Source organism: Arachis hypogaea, chromosome 3 (genome assembly GCF_003086295.3).
Source record: "Arachis hypogaea cultivar Tifrunner chromosome 3, arahy.Tifrunner.gnm2.J5K5, whole genome shotgun sequence".
Taxonomy (NCBI): domain Eukaryota; kingdom Viridiplantae; phylum Streptophyta; class Magnoliopsida; order Fabales; family Fabaceae; genus Arachis; species Arachis hypogaea.
The window spans coordinates 12,365,632-12,373,193 of NC_092038.1; positions in this window are offsets into that span (position 1 = coordinate 12,365,632).

Below are 7,562 nucleotides of genomic sequence, written 5' to 3' on the forward strand. Positions count from 1 at the left end.
ACTTCGAACCCAACCGAGCTTTATATAGGATTTTGAATTACGACTGAGAACCGGTTGACGACCGAATATTTCCATGCTGTGACTCTGAACGAAATCACTACTACTGTCAGTCCATCCACTCACGGGCTCTCCATCAATTGGTAAGCCAAATATATGTGCGACATCCTCCAATGTCACCGTAACCTCACCCACCGGCAACACAAAAGTGTGAGTCTCCGGCCTCCACCTTTCAACCAGAGCAGCTAACAACGGGTGAGATCCTCTTATCATCCCAATCCTAGATACGTGGTAGAATCCGGTGACACGTAAGTAGTTTTCAACCCTCGGGTTCCAACTCTGTGGCGGATCCAATTTACGCACCAACAAATTTCTGTTCGGCTGCATCAATAAAATTATATTTGTTATATTACCTATAAATATGCATGTATTATTAATAAACAAATATTAATAATAATATTTACATATTTATTTACTTCATTACAAACAAGCTATATATTTTTTTTTCTGATATTTATTTATTTATTACTTTAACAATGTATTAAACTTTTGAATTTGGTCAACATTTATATTATTTATTTATTTTACTATATATGGTATTATTTTTATATTTTTGCCGTAAAAAAATTTTTTTTTAAAAAAATTTTAACTTTGTCGTATTATAAAAAAATATTGTATAACAATTAACTAATTATACACAAAAAAAGATTATATTTAAAATTAAATTAAATAACAGCAAATTAATTTTTTTTTATTTTTATAACAGCGGAATAATTTAAAATTAACAAAAACAAACTAAATAAATAACATAAAAAACAGAAATAAAAATAAAAATACACAACCCTTCCGAGCTTATAATTTAGCAACTTACATAGATTGGATGATCCAAATAATTTACAATATGTTCCTCTGGAGCTTTATAATCACGAACCATTCTTTAAAATAAAAATAAAATAATATTTTTTTTTCTTCCCTTTTCCCTTTTTTTCCAGCTGGGAACGGTGAGCAACAACAACCTCCTTGGAAGAACACTTCTCAGCTGCTTATATGGAGAAACACTAAGCTCTCCTACCCACTCTCCATAAAATGCATAAGGCTAGCTTCCTTCTTCGTTTATATAGAGCTTCAAGCTCTCCAACCTCTGCTGCATGCTGTTTACCGGGGTGATACATGTCCCCTGCATGCCAGCAGCTTCAGCACGCCCCCCCGTGGTGCATCGGGGCTCTGCCACGCCAGCTCCACCACGCCCCTGCGTGGTGCTAGTCGCTGCATGTCGGCCACGTCAGCACGCCCCCGTGTGGTGTGCCACGACGGATTCCGGCCCCGTCATCTCGCCCCTGCGTGGTGAGCCACGTTGAATCCTGGCTTGGTCACCACGCCCCTGCGTGTTGACCACCACTTCCACCATCGGGTAAATCCCCCCATCCCCCAATATTCTCCCAATACACCAACACCTTTTCCATAAGAATAATAATTTCCGTATTTGAATTTATTTAATTTTATTTCTATGATTTTTATTTATTTTTGTTAGCCAGAAGTAGTTCCAAAACACAGGCTAGCTAGTCCCTCTAATAATAGGGATGTGAATGAAGTAGATAAAATTTAAACCTACATAGCCAAAAACTAAAAGAAAGAAAATCATGAAGAATCTAATAAATAATGGAGAGCCCCCGAGAAAAGGCAAGTAAAGGAGAGAAAAGGGTCCAAGTGACCAAAGCAAATGGGGCAGTGTCCCTACGAACTTACCAACAAGTCAAATTTTCTCTGCATTTCTATATACACATTCATAGATACAAAGACAAAACACAAACATAGAGATCTTTACAAGAATCAAATACCAATACAAAATATATTCAAAATTATTTTTATGTGAATAATATGGTGGAAACTTAGGTGCAATCAACTTCATGTGAAGTTGATAATTAAGAGTCGTTAGATGAAAATTTAGTCAAACCATTCAAATTATTTAACGACTTTCAACTATCAACTATCAACTTCACGTGAAGTTGACTACACCTGAGTTTTTACCGAATAATATATACAAAAGAACGGGAAAACATTTTATTATAAAATTAGAATGTGATATTTTTAAGTAGTATATTATTTTTTTTCTAAAATATGATCGAAAATTAATTAATTTTGTAAAGAGAAATATTAAAAGATCATCAGAATTTATTGTTTTTGATCATCAGTTATTTATTAATATTTAAAAATATGAGATAAAATATATTATTGAATTATTAAATTAAAGGAATTAAATTCAAAAAATTGAATTAATGACTAAATAATGATAAAAAATAATAAATTTTAATATTTTTTAATATTTTTCTTTTGTGAAATTGGAGGGTCTAATTACTTCTAACCAATGTACCATATTTCTGAAAATACACTTTTCTTTTCACATATATTGCAGTATATTATAGATAGATTTACACATTATGAAAATTAGTTTGTAAAAGAAGGGCAGAAGCTAAGAAAGATTTATCAGTGTTAGTTCCAAAGGAAAAGGAGGGATAAGTCTACAAAAGGGGACAAAATAAGCCTGAGAATATTGACTATATATATTACGCCAACTAATTACTAATTAGAAAATACCAATATCTCATTTCTATTTATATATTTAAAAACGTATTTAATTTAATTATTAGTCTCGGCTATTTGTCTCGTACCCAATAAATTAAAAGTCACTACTGCTACAGGCCTTAACTACTCCACTTATTAGATTATCCATGAGCTAAAAATGCCACTCTCATATCACTTCCAAAATTGTGGAATTAATTTTTGTGACAAGAAAAGTTAAAAAATATATTTTATGAAATATATACATCTATTACTGCTTAATTATTTCAAATTTTTTAAAAAAAGAATTTTATAACAATATTAAAATTTTTATGATAAAAAAGTTTTTATGTAAATTTAAGATAATTTTTTTTTTTCAGTTTTATTCAGCAAATAAACTAGCTATTCCATCAAATCAAATTTTCATTAGCATGATTCAATTGACATATTTAGTCAAACATATTAACTTTAACTATTGGTTATTGTATGTACTACCTCACTAATTCACATTGTAATGAATTCATTTCAATCACCAACATAATTTTGAGTTTCATATTTCTCTTAGGGGATGCTAAGTAGTCAAATAATAATTATAATATAAAAATATCACGTAAAAATTTTCATTCTTTTGATAAGTAAGTGATATATATTTTTTTTATCATTTATTCTTTTTATCTCCTACTATTTTGCTGCATATTTGGAATCATTAAGATTCTTTCCAAAATCAATTTCAGTTTCTCCCAAATCAAATCTCTAACATCTCTCAATCATGTTATTATCTATTAAAATACAATAATTCTATGCAAAAATTATGAAAGTTAAATTAAAAATTTTTAACAACTTCTACTATATAATTTATATTTTACATATAGACTATTAAAAAATAAAAAATAAAATATAAACAAAAATTAAAAAATAAATTTTTAAAAATAATTATTAACTCGTCATATTAAAATCAATAAATAAGTATATATATGAATATTAAATAAAAATATTAAAATAATTAAAATATGACCTATTAGTACACATATAGTTTAAAATTTGATAATATTAATTATAAAAATGTATTAATTATAGACTATGTACGAAATTATGAATATTATGAGTATAAAATTATGGATATTATTAATATGAAAAATATGGATGTTATGTGTATGAATTTATGGATGTTATAAGTAAATTTATCAATTGAATAAATTAATTTAAAAATTTGACATTTTTTAAAATTCAATTATGATAAAATTTAAAAACATCTGTGTTAATTTTATAGTTATTTATGCAATTATTACTAGAAAGTGATATGTGTATGTATGTAATATCTAATAAACATGAATTTAATTTTTAGATGTTAGTTGTATATAATTATGGATGTTATGTATATAAACGTATGAATGTTATGTGTATGAACTTAGTTAGTACAATATAATTATAAATGCACATAAAAACACAAAAAAAAATCAGTTTATGACCATACCTCATCAAAGTTAATGTAGTTTTCCATATTTTCAAAAATTGATTGACTGATAATAACCTCGTCAGGTGAGTCTATCTATTGTTCAAATTTTTCAGCACTTTCTACCATAGGTACCGTATTAAGGTCGAATTCAAATATCATACTATTTGTAATGTTAAAGATGATTTCTTGTAAAATTCCTTGACCTATTCTGATTGTGTTTGTAATGGTATTAGAGTTGTGAATTTTGAACGAAAATAACTGAATTAACGAAAATAAAATCATATTAGGACAACTTTCAAGTTTTGTATCTCTCCATTGAATGATGATAAATGATATAATAAAAATAGAAAATTAATTACAATAAAAAATGGTAATGATAATAATAATAAAATAAAAAATGTTTATAATAATAATTAATTACAATTATTGAATTTATGTGATATTATCATATCTCCATTAGGCGAAGGAGCAGAGTAAGAATCAATTACAATGATAAATCATAACCGTTATTAATTATTATTATTAATCTTTATTATATTCTTAAATATAAAAATCAAATTATGAAAAAAAATATTAAGTATTGATTACAAGATGTCTAATAGTAAGGAATATGATATTATAAAATATCATTAATAAATAGAGTTCATAAGAATACGATAAGTAGAATGATAAGAGAATATGCTAAAAAATAAAACTGTTGTTAAATGATGTAAATGAAATATATTATAAAAAATTTTGACTAATTATGACTAAAACGTTTTTGTTACCAAACTTTTTCCTTTCTCTTATTCCTCTCCTTCATTTTCAAAGACATATTCTCTTACAATATCATAGAGTTAAAGATTTGAGATCCATGCGGATGCTATCATTTGTTTTCATTTCACTTGCAACACATTTTTTGAGTGTTTAACAAACTCAATAAAATTCCTACAAAACATAGTAACAACTTGCCCTTTATGTCATCAATTCGTCAATATCTTTTAGACCATCTTCTTCAAGAAAATATTCATTCACAGTATGCGAATGATGTTACAAATAAAATTGAAAGCTGGCTTCTAACTTCTATAGATGCAACCTTCAAGAATAAAATTCTTGAGTGTACTTTTGCACATCAAATCTGAACAAAGATTCAAAAATATTTTGTACGAATTTTCAGAATCAAAATACAACCATTCAAACTCAACTTAAATGATTAATTTTAAAACTACATTTAGGGCATGCTCTATCATTAGATAATCACATTATTGTCATCATTGATAGTCTCTGAAAGAGTTTTCAATGAAACAGTAAAGAAAGATGTGAGTTTGATACGTTTGCATCTTTAGTATTTTTTTTTAATTTTATTTAATAAATTAAGAATTATTGCAAGATAAGCATTGATTTCATGGCTAATTGAGTGATACTTTGAGTTAATATACATTCATTGATTACAGAAGAATTTGGAAGAGAATTGGCAAAAATTAAAAAGAAAGAAGAGGCCAAAAATCACTATGAGCAAGAAACGCAAAAAGGGGAGGCAATCCAGAGAACAAAAAGCTCCCTAAACACCAATTGACGAGGAAGGGCTAGCTGTGGGACATGGAAGACAAGACATACCATGGCTAAGGGAAACAGAAAGCAAAGTTGTTAGAAGAGTACACAGCCGTCCAACGTGGGAGAATAGGCGTCCAATGCCAAAACGAAAGTCATGTATACGCATCTCACATGCGTACGCACAAGTTGCAGAATATGCTCAATCATGCGCACGCATCTCCTATGCGTATGCATGATCCCACTTCAACGTGGGAAGTGGGATCATAACTGTGGGACATGAAGAGACAACCGTTGCACGTGGAGGTGTTGTGCGTACATATCTCTTGCGCGTACGCACAACCAGTGCAAAGAAGGGACGTCGCGCGTACGCATCTGGCATGCGTACGCGTGACATCAATTGCATCCCACGTGAGATTTTGGACATGCAATGCTTGGAGCAAAATAGAGACCAAAATTGAAGGAAATCAAAATCACGTTCAATGTGGAACATTCCACATCCAACGTGATCAAGTCAGGGAGTGAAATGAATTTAGATTGAGCTTCACATGTGACCTGGGATTTTTAACCACTCCCAGGGACCTCAACTTAGCCACCAAAATCTCCAACTTTTCATCACTTGAGTGGTTGATTCAAGACTCAATTTAAATCCACTAATCACAACATTAATTGAGATTATAAAAAGAAAAGATTTAGAGCTTTGCTGGAGGAAAACATTTATGAAGAAGATTTGATTTTGTTTTAATTTTGATTCTGTTTTAAGTTTTGAATTTTAAATTTATTTAGGGTTGGTATTTAAGGAGAGAAGGTAGACGTTTTGCGTTCTTTCTTCTTCTTTGCCACTTTTTATTTTTTATAATTTTAGGTTTTCTCTGAAGATATGAGCAACTAATCTCCTTGGTTAAGGTTAGGAGTTTTGTTGATTCCTATAGATTAATATTCTAGATTTTTTACCCTTGATTAGTGTATTGATATTTTCTTAAAAAAAAATTTCATTTTTTATCTAAAATTTTTAAATGTGTTGGGAAATAATTCTTCTCTGATTTGAATTCTTTTAATTTCTTGAAAAAGTTAATTAATTGAATTAAGCTTGAAAACTTATTCTCACAGTTCTTAGGTTTTAAAACTAGACTTGATAAGTGACATCAAATCAATTAGGGAAGATTCTTATAAATTGCGTGGCTTATAAATTAGCAATTAATTAGGTTAAAAAAATTGAATTACAAAAGAATTGGGGTTCGATTTCTAATGATTTGTCATAAATGTATTTTTGCATAGTCAAGGTGGAAAGTGAAAATATTAGTTCGGAAGTCTTAACATCTCTAAAACATTAACTCTTTCAATCATATTATCTTTTTAATACTTACTGTTTGCCTTAGTTTACTTCACTGTTTATGTCAAAGCTTTCTAAAACCCTTAATTTTGATTGTCTGACTAGAATAATCAATTGACTATTACTTGCTTAATCCGTCAATCCTCGTGGAAACGATAACCTACTCTTGTGGTATTACTTGATACAATCTGGTGCACTTACTGATTATTTGTGGTTTGTAAAATTTGTATAAAATTTTTTGCTTTTATTATTTCAATAGATGATACAACTTTGGCTATTTATAGCAAGTTGCCATAGATCTATTATAACCGAAAACATAATGAGAACAAACTAAGTTAATTGTCACTTAATGACTTGATCTTGATCTTTATCACATTATTTTTTTATCTGTATTATCCTCCCTCAAACTCATGGTGAGTTTGGGAAGAACTTTGATTTTGAAATGAAATTTTTAAAGGTAAGAACTGATAAGACTTTGATAAAAATATGGTATTAATAATTTTTTTAAAAGAATTTTTTAAATTTGTTTTAAATTATTTCAAATATTTTAATTTTTTATTAATTTTTAGTATTTTTTTATATTTTGATTTTTTTATTTTTTATTAAATTTGTTATTGTAATTCTGTTATAATATGAATGATTGATCTTATTTGTAACACCCTACCATACAGAGTCTTATGCTTAAGT